We start from the raw sequence: 20,736 nt of genomic DNA on the forward strand, positions 1-20,736 counted from the left end.
ATAGTTTTTCATTACTTGATGTAGTTGACTGTGAACCAGAAGAATTGTCTCTGAAACCAGAGATATTAGAGAAGAATACCCCAAATAGGGTCAGAATCCTGAATTCAATCTTTCAGCAATTTTCACACAGAGACAAAAGAACTATTAAAATGATCAGTACAAAGAAATAGAAGAAAGCAACATAAGCGGAAAAACAAGAGACCTCTTCCAGAAGATCCAGGAAATCAAATAGAAATTCAAACCTAGTTTAGGAATGCTAAAAGACAAGCAAGGGAACATGCTATCTGAATGGAACAAAATAAACAGAAAGTGGAAAGAATATACAGAACCATACAGAAGAGATTAAAGGATGATAGACTTCTTCAAAAAGAAATCCTATGAAGAGCTTGCAATATTATAAAGTGAAGTTAAAGCTGCTTTCAAGGCACTTGCAAAGAATAAAGCAACTGGAGTAGACAGGACATCAATAGAACTATTCCAAGCTGCAGAAAATGAATAAGTTCATTCCTAACAAGAATATACTAACAAATATAGAAAATAATGACCCACAGACTGGCCCACATTCAATATATATTCCAATCCTGAATAAAGGAGATTCAAAAGAGTACAGCAACCCCAAGACCATTGCATTAATTCTCCACTCAAGCAAAGTGATACTCAAAGTGCTGCAATAAACTGCATCCAATATGGAGTGAGAAGTACCTAATGTTTAAGCTGGATTCTGAAAAGGAAGAGGCACTAGAGTCATATAAGAAACATATGTTGGCTACTGGAGCACACCAAAGAATTTCAGAAAAAGACATTCTATGCTTTATAGCAGTGATGGCAAACCTATGGCACGAGTGCCACAGCAGGCACGCACAGCCCTCTGTCGGTACATGAGCCAAATCGCCCCAGCATTGCCCCAGCAGCTGAGCATTGAATAGAACCATACATAGGAGCCATGTGCATGCTCGGAAAGGAGTAGCGGTGTCAGGGAATGATGTCACAAGCAGTGACACATTAGCCGCGACTTGTCCGAGCTTTCACATGCCTGGTCAGTGCGCTGCCAATTATATATATGTTTGTGTGTGTGTGTGTGTGTCTGCTTGGACTAGCTGTTTTCAGGTTTTATTGTAGTATTGGCAATTCACGATAAATAAGTGAGTTTTCAGTTGCAGTTTGTGCACTCAGTCTCTAAAAGGTTCGCCATCACTGGGTTTGAGTCAGAAAAACAAGATGTCCTGGCATGATTTGGATGGTTGGAATGTGTTTGGAATGGGCAGAAATGTTGAACTGTGCAGAGAAAGCTACTCAAGGAAGGCGTTTTCAAAATTGCATTATTTTCAATGGAACATTTGCCCTAAATTAGAGTTAGGGGTGTGCACCAGGGTAGGGTTAGGTTAGAGAAACAAGGTGTGCTGGTATGGTTTTGATGGTTGGAATGTGATTGGAATGGGCAGAAATTATGATCTATGCAGAAAAAGCTACTCAAGGAAGGCGTTTTCAAAATCGCCCTCTTTTCAATGGTATTCTATATTCAATATTAGGGTTAGGGGTGTGCACCAGGATAGGGTTAGAATTAGAAAAACGAGGTGTCCTGGCAGGGTTTTGATGGTTGGGATGTGTTTAGAAGGAGCAGAAATGTTGAACTGTGCAAGGAAAGCTACTCAAGGAAGGCGTTTTCAAAATCGCCCTCTTTTCAATGGTATTCTATATTCAATATTAGGGTTAGAGGTGTGCACCAGGGTAGGGTTAGGGTTAGAAAAATGAGGTGTGCTGACATGATTTTGATGGTTGAAATGTGTTCAGAAGAGGCAGAAATGATGAGCTGTGCAGAAAAAGCTACTCAAGGAAGGCTTTTTCAAAATCTCCCTCTTTTTAATGGAACTTTAGCCATATATTAGGGTTAGGGGAGTGCACTGGAGTAGGGTTAGGCCAATGGTGGCAAACCTACAGCACACAGGCTGCAGTGGGCATGCAGAGCCCTCTCTGTCAGCATATTAGCCAGATCGCCCCAGCATCGCCCCAGCAGCCGAGCATCGGATAAGAGCGCACACAGGGGCCATGCGTATGCTCGGAAAGGAGTAGTGGTGCCAGGTGATGACGTCACGTGCCGTGACTCATTAGCTGCAACTTGTCCGAGCTTTCGCATGGCTGGTCGGTGCACTGCCTTGCTTGGACTGGCTGTGTGTTGTTTTTTCTAAACTAAAACCTCAGTTTTCACGTTTTATTGTAGTGTTGACACTTTGCAATAAATAAGTGGGTTTTGGGTTGCAGCTTGGACACTCGGTCTCCAAAAGGTTCGCCATCACTGCTCTATAGTCTTCAGCAAAGTGTTTGACTGTGTGGAGCATGAGGAGCGATGGATGGTCCTGAAAGAAATGGGGATGCGTCAGCACTTGATTGTTCCGATGCGTACTGTTTACAGACAAGATGCTGCAGCTAGGACAGAGTATGGAGAAACAGAATGGTTTCGCATAGGCAAAGGGGTCAGACAAGGCTGTATTTTATCTCTGTATCTGTTCAATCAGTACACGGAGCATATCATAAGGAAAGCTGCATTAGCCTCAGGGGAAGGAGTGAAAATTAGTGGAAGACACATCAATATTTAAGACAGGCAGATGACACCATACTACTGGCAGACAGCAGCAATGATTTGAAATGGCTCCTGAGGACTGCAGATGAATAGTAAGAAAACAAAAAGCATAGCAAAGAATTTCAGAACTTTACTATTAACAGTGAAGAAATCAACGTTGTGAAAGATTTTACATACCTTGGCTCAGTCACTGATTCAAATAGACTGCAGGCAAGGAATTAAAAGAAGACTGAGACTTGGAAGAGCAGCAATGAAGGAAGTAGAAAAGAACATCAAGTGTAAGGACATTTCACTGGCAACCAAGGCTAAAATCATCCATACTATTGCATTCCCAATGACAATGTATAGGTGTGAATGCTGGACAATGAAGAATGCCAACAGGAAGAAAATGTATGTGTTTGAAACACGGCACTGGTGGAGACCTTTGCGAATACCCTTGACTGACAGAACAAGTGGGTCCTGGATCAAATCAAACCAGAGCTTTCTCTAGAAGCAAAAATGACAAAGCTGAGGCTGTCATACTTTGGGCACATCATGAGAAGGCTCATCTCTGGAGAAGGCACTCCTACTAGAGAAAGTCAAAGGCAGAAGAAGAAAAGCAAGACCTAATATGAGATTCATCAAATCCATAAAGGAAGCCACAGCCTTGTACTTAGAAGAACAGAGTGGGACTGTCATGGACAGGACATTTTGGAGAGTTTTTATCCATAGGGTTACCAGAAGTCTAGATGACTCGACAGCACATAACAGCAATTTCTATAATAGTTTGGCAAGAAAGGTAAATGTAATGTGCATACCAAGCTTAAATATTTTCACAGGTGTATCACTCCAGAAATGTGCATATACGATAATGTTCCATTACCAATGGTCAAGACACTTCGTCTAAGCACTAGTATTTTGGCTCCGTAATTCAGCTTATAAAGGATTTGTTCAAATTCACAGCACCGCTTCCTGTGCTAAATTTCCACATTAATTTTCCCCTCTGCATGTATTGGTCACACTCACTATACTGAATACTTGAAGTCTAATTCTGTTATGGATATACTATAACACATAGGGGCTCCATTGTAATTTGGTATGTATTTGTGTTCCATCGTGGAGCATGAAATTAAAGAACATATGCATAGCTCGCATAACGAAATCAAATTTGCTGACCATTCTGTTTGCTGAAATGCCATTTATTCCAAGAATTTCTTTAGTGTTTCTTTGGATGCATGCCCTGCACAACAGAATGATTATAAATAGGGTATCGATATCAGAATTAATGGATAGCTAGCAGGATTACAATAAAGGTCAGGCTTTGCAGCCAGGACCGAGACCCACTGTGCCTAATGATAGCACCGTGCTCCCCATTCTGCAGGGAGTAAGGGCTGCAATTCAGTTGGTGCACAGTGCTAGACTGGGAGACCAACTAACTCAAATACTGTGACTGTATTTTTATTTAAATGCTATTCTAGCTTAGAGACAAATTATAGAACCACTGGAGTGTGGAGGTTAAAATGCTGGAGTTGGTCTCTAAAGGCCTTCCCTTCCTGACTTAGGTAGCTCATAGGAAGGAAGGTGGGGGTATAAATGTAAAAAATAAATCGGATGTACAGAGGTCCAAACTCTCAAACTAGCAGCCATTTTAATAGTCAATATATGTAAAGCACTTTTGGAGCCAGGCATACTGTTAGTCCGAATGAGCTGTAGGTCAGGCAGCTGATTTTGGGTTTCCTGAAAGAGGAGCAAATTGTTAATCCTTTATTTGGTCACGTTTGGGTTGTCTGTGCATGGCAGCCTCTCCTACACTCAGGCAATGCTATGGAGAGGCAGGGGATGGGCTGTGGTAGGTGGGAGTGCATCCTCTCACAGAAGGCAGATTCTGGATCCAACTCTTGTTCGCTTTAAGTTTTACTGTTGTTTCAATACTATTTTAGGAATAGCAGTGTTAGTTCGTTGCAGCACAAGCCACAAAGAGTTTTGGGGAAAGTACGAATGAAGACTTAGGCTAAAGGGCTAGAGCTCAAGGTGTCACAAGACTCTGGTTGTCCTTATTAAGATTTAAATTACCGTATTGTGTGCCACTTTAAAAGTAGTTGCTGAATACAATATAATAATTTCATGAATAAACAACATATTTATAGTCCGTGACTACAATCTGAATTGGAACAAAATTGGTTTATGCCTCCTTGAGTGACCTTAACTGGAAAGGAAGCCCATGCTCAACCCTCAATATGAAAGTGATATGCCTAATATTTGTGGATATCTTGCCAACATTTGTTAATAACTGAACAATGAAGTGATGCTGAATAGAATGTTTGCCTCTGCTAGCATGCTTTACTCTCTGTTTATTACCTGCTCAAAGTTCCCCTCATCTCAAGCGCATCTTTCACAGAACCACTATATGTCTGTTCAGGTGCTGAATACCTGTGAAACCCAAATGCATGAGAAAATGCAGATAGACTCACCCCTGGTTAGCACAAGGCTGCTGTTGAACTGAACTCTCAGATCTGAAGCATACAGAATTCTCTCCATGTGGATGAATTCCCTGATTGACCTAAAGTGCTGTTGATGGAAGTCAATGGACTGTGAGATGTTAGAACTGAATAGTGGGAATAGAAATATGGAGAGGTAGATGAAATGTTTAGACTGCAACATTAAGATCCCTTTACTGGCAACAGAAATGCTAACATTTAGATCTTACCTCTGAATTGACAGCATATAATGGAAATTAGATTTAAAAAACTGGACCTTTGATTTCTGAAATTAAAAATTTTGTTCAACTCAAGTTAGTTACACCAGCTTGCATTTTATCTTTTTAAAAAGTTTAAAAGCTTAGGATTTTAGAATTGATACAGAGAAACAAAGCCAATGTATGGGTCAGTATGTTAGAGCAAATCAAGTTTTCGCTCAGGCAGTGCCCATGTCAACATGAGGCATACTCTGACAGGGGAAACTATGAACATTTATTTGAGACTAGCTGAAACCTGAAATCAATCTGTGAGACTTCCATTTATTTTCAAGTAAGGTGTATGAGGCTGTCATGACAGAATATGAACCAAAACCAATTCACATGGCCATTTATCCATGCTGAAATCTGTGTCATTTGACTTTTTCAATTGATACTGACATGGTCTTATGTATTATTAACAATATGCTCAGATTGTGGCATAAATTATTTGGGAATGACCTTCCAACAGTGTCTAAAGAATGGATTTACTTCTGATATTGATATGCATTGAACCCTTTAGTTAAAAGGTCAGCATGAAACGACGTTTGTGCCAATCAACTTGGGGTGGCAAACATAGTGGTGAGTTCATGAATTAATATAGATTTAAAATTGAATTTTATTTTATATTATATGAAAGTTGCTTGCCTTATTTGATCAGATGGTCACAGAGGGACACTGGTCATGACTTTTTAAATGAACTATAGAACATAATCCCTTCCCATTCTTTATATTTTAAAATGTTGAAGTTTCTGGAGTGTGGAAGTGAGTTCTCACTTGCTTTGAATAAGTACTGATTTTTGCATCATCTCAAAGAATGGAATCATCTCATGGTGGTTGATTGAGATTTTCACTGAGCCCATGAGTAGCTTCATTTTTTAAGTAAGATGATCACAAACCTTTGATGATACTATCCTTCAGAAAGCTATCTAATCCTAATTTAAAGGCATCAGTTCTCCTGGCCTTCTTCACCTGATATGATAAAGAAACTTAATAATTAAGTATTGAATGAACACATTTTCTGGACTTTTGTGTATCCTGAAGGCTAGTTGCCAGCACAATCCTTTCCCTGATTGACCATACATTTCCCAACATGCCTCAATCAGTAGGCTGGCTGGGACATGCTGAGAGTCGCAGACCTTTTCCCTGTGTGATTATTTTAATTATTTATTTAAAACATTTATATGCCGTCCTTTACAACAATCTCAGGATGGCTTACAACATTTAGCATTATGTTTAGCACTGTGCCCTAAATCACTTTGTATGCCGAGAAAGAGAGAAGTGTTAGGACCAACAAGTGTATAAAATTTGTTGTTTTGTGAATTGTCATATTTTTTCCTATTATTGAAAACAGCTCTGCACAACCTCCAATCAGATGCCCTTGATTTCTCCAGAGGATCACACACAACCCCTTTATGAAGGCGCATTCCCCTCTTCCTTCAAATACTTGGTAGTTTCCTGGCTTTTGTACATTCCCCCCACCCCATTATAAAACGGTGAAATGCCCCTCAGTTAGTGGCAGTAAACACAGTACCTCTGGCCCCTCTGGCTCTGCCTCTTTTGCCTTCAGCATTGCCCAGTACTCAAAAGCCCTTCCGGTGCTCAGGCAGTCTCTGAAAGAGATTCAGAACTCGTTATCTTAAAAATGCCCATAAGACCTTGCAGCTACTGGCTTAGCATGCAACCTACAAATGAAAATGAACAATGCAGAAGATAAACACGCACACACACCTTTTTAAACTGCTCTGCGGTCAGGAAGCAGGTGTATGCCACATGGCCACATTTTGGGCTTGTTTTTTAAAACTAGCTACATTTGAATGCAATGCTGAAGAGACATGGGATGGTTTTCTCTCCATAATACATTTATCCCAAGGTGCACTTGGGCATCTGTTTCATATTTAGTTATGTTTTACTAGTAGCTTTAAAAAAAGTCAAGCTGATGAACATCTACATTTAGGAGACCATATGTTAACAAGGGGCTGTTAGGTGATGTGAGAAGCTTTGTAACGCATGCTCACCATATGGATTTTTTAAAGTTACAAAAATAAATAAACGGAAAAGTGCCATTAGGAAGTAATAAACAATGTTTTGTCATTTGTCTACTCTGCGGCCTATGCCAATGTCTTCATAGACAGATTTGTGACATAATTTCACAAGAGAGAAAACCACCCAGATTACATAAACAAACCATCAAACTAATGTGCAGGGTTTTTTAAATCTACAAAGCCTTCAGTGATTGGAAGGGCCTTGTTCTGTGTCCAACTGGCTGGGTCACAATGGGAGAAAGGGCCGTGTCTCTCATGGCACCCAAGTTATGGACCCTTTTTCTCTAGCAGTATAGTCGGGTCTCTCCTTTTTTAAGTTTTGGATGAATTACCAAGACAATTTTATTTCACCTTTTCACCTGACGGAAAATGGTTGTCTCCTTGCTGATTTGGTTTTGGCTAATTTTACCCAGCATTCAATTTTTATTTTCTTTTATAATTTCTAAAAAAGATCATTTCTATTCCGAAAAATCTAAATGAATGAAATCAAGGTTAAGAGATGAATAGCATTTTTGCAATCTGCTCTTTAAAAGAGTTTTCTGGTTTTCTACATTATTTCTGGTGTAGCTGTGGCAGACTGGGCAAGTTTAGGCTTCTTTGCAAGACATTTATTGTGCGCTCACGATTTCTCTCTCACTGTAGTTTGTGGTGCTTTTTCTGATTGGAGTCAAGGCCTCTATTGTGCTTCCCAAGCATGTTTGCATCTTTTTTAAATGGAGGCAAGTGGAGCATTACTGAATGAAATGATTTTCACAGTTCTGCTATATCACACTGCTATCTTGTGGCTGTGTAATGAAACATACAGAAAGGCAGAGAAGGACACCCCTACCCTGGGGAGGGGAAAATCATGTAAAGGAGCTGATCTTAATTCTGCAAAGAATTAGGAAGCAGAAGATTCAGTTAAGGTAGGTTAAAAGCCTTATGTGGAGAAGTCCTAAGAGAGTTGTCAGTGTTACAGTAATAGGACTTACTCTTTAGTATTAAACTAGAAATGTCAAGGATCCTTAGGCTAAACAGAAAGAAGATAAACACTTTATCTTGACTATAAATTGCAATAAATTTTATAAGGTATCAAAATATTTTTAGTTTGGGTCCGTGTCTATATTGAATCTAATTAGGCAAGTATGAAAGCTCCTAACAGCAAGAGGTTGTATTCAGTTCTCTGATTTATGTGGAACTTAGTGACCTTCTACTCTTGGGGTGGTGAACCTAATTAGAATGCAGTCTAATTTCATGTGGGTGGCAGAGAGCAAGAGGCATTAAACAAACTGTGCAGTCCTGCAAACCCCACCCTTTATTTTCTGTCTCTGGCTCCACCCACCAGCAGCTGTGTCTTCCTGGTGGCTTTTCCCATGAGCCAATGGCCAATGCCTTTTGTGCAATAGCCCTTAGTCCCGCTTCATAAAGACTGAGCCTTTAAGATCTCCCCTCTTCTGCTGCCAAATACTTTGAGATCTCCAAATTTCACAAGGCTCAAATTAGGCAGAAGGCTTTCTTATTTTCAGAATCCACAAAATTAGGAGATCCACAAAGAAGTTTCTGGCTTTGTTCCTAACTTCTTTTCAGGTTCATTTTTCCTCTAGTGATAATGGGAGTGATGAACTTGCTGAACGCCTGAGGGAGGGAAATATTTCTGAGCAATACCACAGCAAATTAATCACAAGCAGCAGCCATTTGGATGTATTACCTAAGATTAGCGTATTCCACACTTCTCTGCTGGGACTTTATTTTACAGTGTCTGCAACAGCAAATATTACATGGTGACATAAGAGAAACTGAAAGTAAAGGAGTGAACATAAAACAGATGAGAGCAGCTAAAGCAGCAGTTACAAGAAATCTGGGCTTTGAAGTTAATGCTGTAGAGAATTGGAGAAGGTGGAATCAAGATTTTATGTTGTACTGCACTGCAAGTGGAGCATAAAATGTAATAAATAAATACATAATAAAGAAAGATGAGATAATTCAATAAGCACTATTTCTTTATATGCTAGTGATGCAGTATTTAATACTTTTCAGCTTCAATGACAATCCTTTGTGGGGGAATCAAGTTTTGGTTACTATATTTGAAGCAGCTTTCCCCAACCTGGAACTTTCTGGATGTTTTGGACTTTTGACTCCTGTCACCTCCAGCCTAGAAGGTGAAAGATCAGGAGTGCTGCAAGCTGTAGGTTAACAGCATCTTGAGGATACCATTCTGGGAAAGGTGGAAGCATCCCAAAAAACATTTCTTGTGAAAGAAATTCTTGACTATAACTTGACATAAAAGAAAAGGCATGGTATGATAGAACACTGTTACAAACTTCAGGATGTGGGGTGCTGTGTGAATCACTCATTAACATATGTATGTGGAATAAAGATGGCAAAGTATGGCATGATGTGAGATACATTCAACGGTCAGATTGCTGAAAAAGATCTGGAAGTATGCAGGGCTAGGCAAGAGCCTGCAAAGCAGCTAAGAAGTGTAGCAGAAGAAAAGAATACATGAAAACCTGACTGCACAAGCATATTCCTCAGGCAACAGCCTCAGATCACAAGAAGCTTGGCACTACTAAAATCCTCACACAGAAGCAAGTGTCACAGCTATAATCAAAAGCCACAAATGCCTGCTTGAATTCCTGTCCAGTATATGAGCTCATATTAAGCATTTTGCCCAAATGTATAAAACTAAAGAAAAAAGTCTTAAGACAAAGGTATGATTACATTGGCAGAAACAAATGAAATGATGGGAGTTGTCTTTACTGGTACATTATATTCCTCAGCTCTGGAAGAAGAGTGGTTTTCAGATTGTATAAAGCAGGGTGGGTGACTTGAGACCTTCCAAATGTTTCAGTCTTCAGCTCTGTCCCATCATCCTTCCCCATTGGTGATGCTGGCTAGGGCCGATGGAAGTTGCAGGCCAAAACATTCAGAGGCTGACATATTGCCCACCCCTGTATGAATGACTACCAGCCTTTATCTGTTTACTGGATTACAGAACCACAACCTATAGGAGCTACAGAGTCAACTGCATAGCTTTTATTAGTAGGTGGGCAGGAGCACTGAAGTACCATATTATTCCAGCTGGTATATACGTGGAGCATCTGATACTGAGTGAAGATAAACAGAAAAATATTACAGCAAAGCTTTAGCTTCACTGCTCTGGGGGACTCAGCTTCCCTTCCCTTGGTCAAAAACAGGTGTGCAACATATTGAGTGAGGGATTCATTCTCTCAAGATCATATTCCATTCAAACTGATGCAGCTGTCTATAGGAAGAGCTGAAGAGATGTGCAGAGCACCAAAAGCCTCAAACCAATGATAGATGAAAAAACAGAGAGTAGAGTCACCTACCAGTTTAGAGCTTTCCTACTTGAAGATGTTAATCAGCTGCATCCACTCTGAGTTTCATTGTGAAACTGAGATCCAAGTGCTACCCAAAGACTGTTTCCTTTCTTGCTTTTCCACCATATAACTTCTAGTGTCACTGTGGTATAGTGGAATAGCACAAATACACAAGTTGAAAGAGTTTTATTTTGTATTTTACAATGTAGTGCCAGACTTTCCCTTTTTTAAAGAAAAAAACCCTGGAAGATCCTGATGACATCCAAAGAATCCATAAAGAACTGTGAGTAGGGAATTCCAAGCAGGAAATAAATGCTTCATATTAAAAAGTTCACAAACAAGGTAGGGAGACTTCAGAGAAGGTTTTGGACATTGCTATGGTCATGACTACATCAGGAAGATGAATGAAAAGTAGACATTAACAAAGGAAATTCTTCTTTTCTTTTAAGGAAAGCATAATGAGTACAAGAACCAAGGTGTATGTACATGCAAGGAAGGAGTTCTGAGTACCACCTGAGATGAAGCCAAGGGAACTAGTACTATCTAAGATATTTTGATGCCACAGGCAAAAGACAAGGTGGTATCTCTGCCTTCCTCCTGGCTATATTCAGAAGCTTTCCGAGCTCGAACACTAACAACCAGACAGGGACCTCCAAAGGACCCAAGGGCAGCCGGGAAGCCTTGGGGAGAGAGCATCATGCAAACACCCAACCACTGCTGGGCCTGGCTGCTCTTTGCTTTAGGCTCAAGTAAATGTGGAGAAGCAGCACAATCAGCGCCTGCTGAACCATGAGGCCTGGACTGGCTGCTTCTTTGTCCACCTGCTTGGTCAGGGGCCTTTCCCGATCTATGCTGCCTGTAACACACTGGGAGAAAGTTGCTACTCCAGGACATCCACCGGCAAAACTCAGCACCATCACAGTGCTGGCTGAGGGGGAATTGCTGGGGAGAAGGCATCGGCAGGGCCATCACTGGCAACCTTCCAGCTCCTCCATAGCTCCTGTGGCCTGAGGTGGCTGCCTCCATCTGCCTCATGATAGGGCCATGGTAACCAAATAGCGCTCTTCATCCTTTGCTTATGTGTTCTAATATGGGCCCCCTAGAGGGACTCACAGCAAATTGATGCGAAAGCAAGTAATTTTATCATATCTTGTAAATGATATCTTGCTTAATCACACATATATGCATACATAGATATAGACATACATACCTATATCTTCCCATTTAAATTTTAAATAGGGTTATCTTAAGGTAGTCTTTACATTGCGGCTCTCTTTGTCTTGCAAATTTCTTGGCTACCACATGAAAGTAGGTAGATCTTTGCTTCCTTCATCACAGTCTTAGTAGAGCATTCTTCTAGAGAAAATGGCTGTCATTTCCCCCCATAAAGGAACGTTTCAAGCCCTTTCTTACACACCAAGCAGGCAACACCCAAAGTCCTCCCCCAACTCCACTGATGGTGGAACTTCACTTTCCTGCCCATAATGATGGTGGGCACTCTTATAACCTTCACTCTCATAACCTTCTCCACTGAGCATGTGCAGATGTATCCATAAGTGCATGTGGATTACACCCTTATAACTTGGTGAACAGTTATAATAAGAGTTCACGGTGCTGAGCAAATTCTGTTTAACTCCTGAAGATTCTCATTCTGTAAATTTTCAACAGCAAATGTGCTTCTCACCTCAGACTGTAGTATTTTTAAGGGCAAAGTCATTCTAGTTCTTTCCATACGATGTTATTTTTATTTAAGCAGATGTCATTTTTATTTATTTAGAGTTTTTTGCAGAGAGATTTTCCTGGGCAACATGCAGTCTAAAAGGGGGTAGCCCAGGAATACCCTTACCACTCCCTGTGCTGTTTATGCCAACTAGGTCTGCTAAACCTTCATTATTACATCCTTTTGTGGCTACCTTTGAATTCTGTCTTTTTTTGTGCTGAAGTGTGATGTGACTAGCTCCTGCGATAGCTATACTATCAAATTTGAAGCTAATATCTGGTTAAGTCCCCTTCTCATAATTTACAACAGTCCCTTGACCCATTATGGATCCAGATTCCTTTAAAAAAATCTGTGTGTTTATTTAAGCCATCTCTAGTTTCGGTGTCAAATCCATAAATCTGCTCAAGTTCACTCACAACTGGGCTGACGTTTACTCCAAAAGGTTGCAAACCTTCAGGGCGGGGTGGGGGGAAACTGGCCAGAGTCTGATTTTGTAAATGAAACTCCAAACCAGCCAAGTTTTTCTTGGTTTTGTATTTCATTGCAAACAACCCCGGTGATTCTGAGGTAAGTGCAGCCTGCGATCATAAACAGCAGTAAATATGAAAAGAAAGAAGAGCTGCAGCTATTTTTCTTAGTAGTCTGCGATGACTGGAAAGCTGCCCTGCCTTGCTGCAATACAGGTTAGCAGACCTTGGCTTGAAAAAGGCCCTTTAGCGAAGTTTGATACTGAAAAGTAATCTTCTTCAGGAAATGAGTACCAAAGAACTGTTATACCATGTAATAAGAAAGAAACAATAAAGATCCTTGGCAAGAAAGTAGCTCTGCATTGATGGACAACAGTCATTATAAACCCTACTCTTAAATAGAAAGGCCTTCATGCTGTTAAAAAAAAGTGTTTCTGTGTTATAAATATTGGTGTTTGCATTTCATATTGGACAATTTCCAAACAAACTCTAGTCTTCTGAGCCTGTTTAAGAACTAAGAATTGCAGATACAAAGAGGAAGAAAATACGATTTTATTGACAGAGCAGGCTATAAAAATATCTCAGCTAATGTTTCAAATGTGAACTGTTGGGTGTGGTTTGAATTGAAAAAATGTCAGAGATGGAAGGACTGATGGTTTTTCCCTTTCCATTGCCCTAGGCTTCATAGTATTAGAATTATGGTGATCTCATAGAAGATTCATAGTAGGCTGAAATATCTCTTCAACAGAAAAGAAATGCGTGAATGGCCAAAATAGTATGCATAGCACAATCCATTTCCTGGAAGGAAGAAGAGGAGGAGAAGGAAGTGATGGTGGAGGAAAAGAAGAAGAACTGGGCATGTCATCCTTTAAAGAGCCAATTCACATTAATGTTTTGATGTGATGGTGCACTGAGTATTCTGTGTTTTGCATCGTAATTTATATTTGAATACTCCAATGTGATTTGAGATTTCTTTCTGTCCTAATTGCTTCTTCATGCACAGGCCTGTATCGAGCAGCTTGGGAGGCTGCTCAACTTTCACTGTTCCAGTCTTTGGGTGGGAAAGGGGATCAAAGTAGGGCCTGGATCCCATTTCTGGATGCCCAAAGAAACAATTCACACAATCAAGGCTGAGCACAGTGTGTGGGGCATGCGTGGACCCAATCCAGCAAGGAGTGCGCATACTCCTGTAGTCCACATTTAGGATGGGGACATTTTTTTTCTGAGAAGAATCATTTTGCAAATATAGAAAACAATCTGGAGATTAAGCTGCACTGAAAAGTTCTGTGCACAGTTCTCTCCCTTCCTCCCTCCCTCGCTCCATGTGCGTGCGTGCGTGCGTGTGTGTGAATAGAGACTAGATGGATGGGAAATAAATTTAATTAAAATTAAATTGATTAATTTGTTGGGAAATATGCCAAAGCATTAGCCTGTGCTCTGAGATCGGCATCTGCTCCACTCTTGAGGAAAAACGTGTAGCGACTAGAGGGTAGGACCATCCTCATGGAATCCTCTGCCTGTATTTCATTCCATTGCATTGCATTTCATTACTGCCCAATAACTAAAACTCTCCAGGAGGTTCACAGCAATTCACAAAATACAAATACAATAGTGAAAGACAGCTTAGAAGGCAGATAAAATCTCAATTTTAAAAAATTTAATCCATTTTGACAGCTAAAACTAAACAAACAAACAAACAAAACAAGACCGGTTAAACTAGCTGACATGTCCCATCTTATGTTTTAAATGCTTTAGGTGTAGAAGGCAGTCTTACCTCAGTGATGAAAAGATGGTAATGTTGATGCGGGGTGGGCTTCAGTGGAGACAACATTCCATAATTGGGGGACACCACTCAAAAGGCAAACCTTGTGGGTACTCAGTGGAAGGCCTCAACTGTAGATCATATAATGTTCTCTGAATGGGAGAAGCATTTTGTCAAGTAGTATAATCCCAAGTTGTACAGAGTGCCTTCCCTGAGGAAGGCCGCTCAGTGTCTACTTTGCTACAATGTCAGTACCATGGATTTCCCCCAGCTTTTCTTTTTAACTTCCTTTAAAGCTGTATTGGAACTTTTACTGATTATGCCACGGTTTTGTTCTGTACTCTGCAGTAACATTATTATTGTTAAATGGTTGTTTTATTATGTTTTCTTGAATTTTTTGTATTCTGTTCTGAAATTGGGTGCCAACCTGGGAATGCTAATGTACAAATGACAGAAGCATTTATGTAAAACATTTGCCCATGCAAACATTCATTAAGGCTTATCTAAGTAACATTTTATGAACAACCGACTTGATTACAAAATGCCCGAGAATTCTTTTCTGTCTTTACTAAGCAAAGCCACAACTTAAGAGTCTTTAATTTTTAATTCCATTGGTTATGCTATAAAATTCGCTAAAGATGTTATCTGTCTAAAATTGTTGAATTTTTGAGTGCTTAATTAAGCTAATTGGAATGTTAAGCTAACATCTTTTTGTTACCATGTTGGAAAGAAAGAGCTTTGAGATGTCTTGTGCTTGCTTGCTTTCAAGCATTCTGCTCTTAAATTATTTTTGATTTAAATGTTGGGCTTCCTAGACTATTTATTATTAGCAACAGAGAAACTCAGTTTGGAAATGAAGTAGGAATATAAGCTTTTTCAGCAATTTTTGTTTCTGTTTTTCAACAGTTCCCTTTCAGCTCATAATAATGGCACAGCTGTGTTGATGGTGCCAGGCACACGGGCCATATCATAGCACCCATTGTGGTTTCTTGCACCTACCTTGGTGGAGAGGGACTTGGAAACTGAAATCACCACCAGCACCTCAGCCAGGATACCTGGGAGGAGCAGGTTTTGTTTTGGACAGCAACTATATGAAATGTTTTCAAGAAATAATCAGGAGAATTGAGCCAAACAGAAAAGGTCACAAATGAAAGGTTGCTTGAGCATGTTTTTCATGGCAATAAAAAAGAGTTTCAGTGAGGATAAAATATTGTCCATGTGTTTATGAAGCAGCTGGTTCCTGACATTGGCTGAATGCTGATCACAGATGCAATGAAATTTGTGGATGCTTATTTTGCATGGGGGAAATGTTGTTTGTTTAGGTGTGCAACCAAGTTTTACTTCTGAGCCAGGCATACTTGCATTCCAAACTGGATAATTAAGAACTTGAGTGACATCATTACTTATTGCTATTTTTTCTTTTCTCAGATGGCCATCCACATGCAAGTATCTTTCCACATAGGAAATTTGGAAGACTAATCTGAAGAAAGAATAGACAGGCATTAGAGAAATTGTAAATAGTAACTTTATAGTCATACATATATGTGTGATCCTGTCTTATATCAGCATTGGCTCTGTTGCAATAAAGAAAGAACAAAATGCAAGATGACTTCTAAGGATTAATTATGTTCATTCCATGGCAGCATCCAGAGTAATAGTTAAAGACTGGAAAACTGTAGAACTTTTAGCACAAAAGGCTTGGCACCTGCAGATGCAACAAATATCCATGGCCAAAAAAGTGACGCCATCGGAAATTCACCCAAGGCCAAATTAAAATGTCTAATTTTTATAAAATATGGCATGATTGCATTGCATATGCAAGTCAAGGACATAGACATGATTATGCTTTCCTCAGAATATGGAGGTTCCACAACTCCCAACATTCTGCAGCCGGCAGAGAATTTCTGCAGCAAGGCAGAAATGTGCCTTGCTATTATGAAGAGCTGTAACAAAAATCTCCAAGCAGTCCATGGATGCCACCTATCATTTTGGTTGCAAAGTGATTGTGAATTTGATGTGTTTGTTAGTCATAGTAAAAAAGAAAAAGAAAAAAAACAGCAAAAAAGAGAAGGCCTGTAATGTTGGACCCATCGTACTTCGGATCTGACTTGCTCATTGTTGCCCTTTATACTAATGCCACATCCCAAAGTTTTTGAGCTATGCCTTCTGTCCCTATTTTGAGGCACAGACATGTGAATATATTCCCCATCCCCAGATTTCTAGTAAGCAAGATGCTTTGGAATATGCATATTACAGCATTCTAGGGCATGTGGAAGTTTCCAAACTATTATGGCACACGAGTGAGTGAGAAAGACCTAAGCGCATCTCATGAAATAATAAATAAATTTTATGCTGCTGTTGTTACATCACATCCATATCCCACATTTTATCTTCTTTTGAGAAGCCCCAACAAGCTTACATAGCCCATCTATTCTCAGCCCTGTGAGGTGCATTACTGGGCCAAAGTCATTCAAGGAGGTTGGTGAAGGGGCCAAGTCATCGGAGGAACTCCATGGCTGTGTGTGGCCTAGAACCAAGATCTTCTGAGTCCCAGTACTGACTGCTGACTGCCACCCGACACTGCCTCTTCAGCTCAGCATTCCAAGCAAAATCTGGTGCCTGCAAGTGTGTATCTTCCCAATGTTATTTTTTGCTCATTTCATATGTAGGTTGTAAAGCTGCATTTGGAAAAGGTCTTACTGTAAAAAGGGCTATCTCATCAATCAAATGTTTCCCGAGTGTGCACTGAAAAGAATAAACTTATGCCACATGTGTGGTTGGTGGAAGGACAAAATAAAACTCTGTATTGCTATTCAGTGGAAATATGGCTAGAGTAAACTCCTTATTCCTTACTGGCCCATTGGATTCAGTCATGTGGCCAAACAATATTTATCAAGTATTTTGGCTGCAGATAAAGGATTTTTTTCAGAATTATGATTACATTTATATTGGATTTGATGTACATCTCTTGAACTTTTGCTGTGAAGCTCCTAACTGTTATTGCAGAAACCAGTTTCTTTGGCAAACTATGGGATACATTCCCTTCTGATGTGCTGGAGACTCACTAAGGGAATCAGGCCCTTTATTCAAAACTGCCATACCATAATATACAATAATTTATGCTAATGGTCCTGAAACATATACAGAAGTTATAGATTTACAATATAAATGAGCATGGAGATTGATAGCATTTTGGCTACAATTGCTGGGAAATTTGAAAAAGAATGAATGATTATACTTTATGCTTTAAAAAGAACAGGATGAGGAAGAAAAAGAGGAGGAGGAGGAGGAGGAGCTGGGAAATTAATGTAGAATACAATCTAGATTATCCAGCGTTTGGAGGTAATGAGGTGAGGCCCATAAAATGCTTTATGCTTCTAAGCCTTAAAGTCTAATGCATGTAACCATTTATTCCATGTATTTCTTCCATGAAATATAATAACAGGTCAACACAAATAAGTGTAACTTGATCTGAATTCCAACTTTGTCAAAAGTGTAAAGATCTAAAAGTTCAAGCAGGTGAATTCAGGTTATACATGAAGCTGCATGCATAATAATAATGCATTCAGCACATTAGTCAGGAATTAAGCATTTACTACCCAATCCAGAAAAAACACCCATTTTACAGATGAAAAATACTAAGGCTGAGAGTTAGTAGAAATCATTAGTGAATCCATAGTGGCAAACTCAAAACTCATGCAAAACATTTCACTCAGAAAAGTGAGCCACCACCTACAGGCCTTCACAATATGCATTATATACAGTCCAGGCAGCAAGGATCTAGAAAACATTTCCTTGCACACTCTTCCCTAGCCTCTTCACATATAATGTAAATGCAGAACTATGTACAGCATGCGATGAAATTTTCAGCTGTATACTTGTTTGGTCTTCTGTATTACATAGATTCAGCCCCCACCCCCTACAGATTGAAAGAACACCTGAGGAAGGCCATGTGGGGTAAGCCTGCCCCATAGTCTATTCCCCAGCTGCCCTTACCTGCAGCCACAACACACCCACATACTTGGGCAACACCAGAAAAAGCTTTGCACATTCTAATATGAGGTAACAGTTCAGTTAATAGTGTCATCCAAGGGCTGTGCATATGTTCAGCTTCATGTGTGTACTGATATGTGTGTACTCAGTATACCGAACATGTGGAAGAAGAAGAGGGGCCCTGCCTGCTAGGCCCGCTCCCAACCTCCATGTGGTATGTGGCATTTCTAAATGGTGTGCCAACATGCACACTGCTGTTCCTGCAGAGGCACATCATCCAGAGTTTCTGATGAGTGCATGGAGGTCAAAGGTGGGGTTGGAGAAAGTCAGCGGCAGTGCCCACAGGTGAGGTCCTGGTTCCATGAATTCTATAAATATGGAGTGGGGACATCAGCACAGCCCTCTCATTTTATGGTTGAATCAAGATCTTTGGTTTCACCACCAAAGGATGCCACTTGAGAAGCTGGACGTCCACAGCTTCAGCTAAGGTGTGGTATAGAAATAAAATTAACAATAACAATAACCCTCTTCCCTGCAGCTCCCTGCTTTCTGCTACAGATACCTTTGTCATCTGCATCTTGTCAATGCAGATGACAAAGTTGTGGAAGAAGGAGCAGGAGAGGGTCTGTCACCAAGGGTTTTGCTACATATTTTTAACCCCAGCCATCAAGAAAATAGTACATCCTTGAGAATAGCAAAGAATATGCTGAATCCTCATCATTTGTGGATTTGGAATATCAAAAGCAGAAACTTACTGAGAATTTTGGAGTTCAAAGAACTGCAATGCTATTCTTGGATGGGTGCCTTATAATGCGTTTTTATTATTTAAACATCACTGACTCTGTCCAAAATGCTCTATAAATTTCAAGAGGAACTCTTGAGGGGATTATAATCTAGGAGACATGCAGGTATCTTCCACACTAGGGGTTAAGGGCAGACTTGCCATGGCAAGCTCACTCACTTTTTTCATGGCATCTTGTAATGTTGCCAGAAAATTCTCCTCCCATTTTCCTCATTTCTCTTCTGTTTCTTTTCAGAGCTCAGGAAATTCCTGTTTGAAAAATCAAACAAATGAAACAGCATATTCTGTTGTGGAAACCTGCTAAATATTTGTGGACCAGATTGTTTGCCGCGATGGTCCCTTCACACTGAATGTTGCAGGACCAGCCCGCCTTATCAGGGTTCCTGATCACTCGGAGATTTGCAAACGCCTTCAGTGGAATGGGCTTAGAAAACCTTGCACAAAGATCTACAGAGATGCACCCCCATCCACACACACTTTGACCCCTTCCTGGATCAGGTTTTGGTTTGCATAAACTGAGGAGGCACACAATGTATTGGCTGAGACCAATAATGAAGCTGAATGCATCTGGGTAGTCTCGAGAAATGGTGAAAATGGGCATGAACTGACAAGCACAAGATCACAGCAATATGTTACAACAGTTACTTTGTCAGAAGCACATAGTTAATTTTCATTCCTGTCTTCCAGCCTATTATGTTAATCAAGACTGAAACATTTCTTTCAAGCTTCTTTAACACAAAGCTTTTCTATACAATCTGTTAATCTGCTGTACTGTGTGGTTTTGTTGAGGAGCTAGGTTCTGAATGCTACAAGCATTTCCTTTTCTGCTTTTCCATGACATGACCTCTAGGTGGTACTGTGGTATACAAGAATAATACAAATATTCAAATGAAAATTGCACTTTCTTTCACTTTCATAATTTTATGCCACATTTTCTGTGCTCTAAAACAAAAACTAAACCAACCTACTCCCCATCAAAATTGCTGGTTAGACATAGAAATAACACCAGGGGTTCATGACTTTGTTTACAGAACTTTTAAACAACCTTGATTAGGGAATGATGAGAACACAATAAAGGCTCATAGTGGCAAAGAGCTTCAGCTATTAATCAAGATATTCCTGGTAAAGCATTTACCTGCCATGAACTAACTTGCTAGACTTCATTAAAGAAGCCACTCACTTTCAATATCAGCAGGAGGATAATGACACAAGCCTACCTGACCAAGTTCTTGTAAAGATTATAGCACGACAGAGCGGGTGAATACTCTAAAACTGCTTTATAAATGTTAAGGATCACCTTTTCCATGTAAGTGTACAAATTTGGCATATGCAGAATTAT

General features: G+C 40.0%; 1 long non-coding RNA gene across 1 annotated transcript; it reads right to left on the reverse strand.

The window, feature by feature from the left end:
- Positions 1 to 4,416: 4,416 nt before the first annotated feature.
- Positions 4,417 to 19,644, reverse strand: LOC123031560. The gene is made up of 4 exons (XR_006416319.1): positions 19,557 to 19,644; positions 15,961 to 16,082; positions 14,615 to 14,754; positions 4,417 to 6,901 (listed from the first exon to the last, which is right to left on the reverse strand). It is a non-coding gene; the product is annotated as an uncharacterized LOC123031560 (long non-coding RNA).
- Between the last annotated feature and the right edge of the window lie 1,092 nt (positions 19,645 to 20,736).

The sequence above is a fragment of the Varanus komodoensis genome, unplaced genomic scaffold (genome assembly GCF_004798865.1).
Source record: "Varanus komodoensis strain SLA01 unplaced genomic scaffold, ASM479886v1 scaffold5, whole genome shotgun sequence".
NCBI classification, from domain to species: domain Eukaryota; kingdom Metazoa; phylum Chordata; class Lepidosauria; order Squamata; family Varanidae; genus Varanus; species Varanus komodoensis.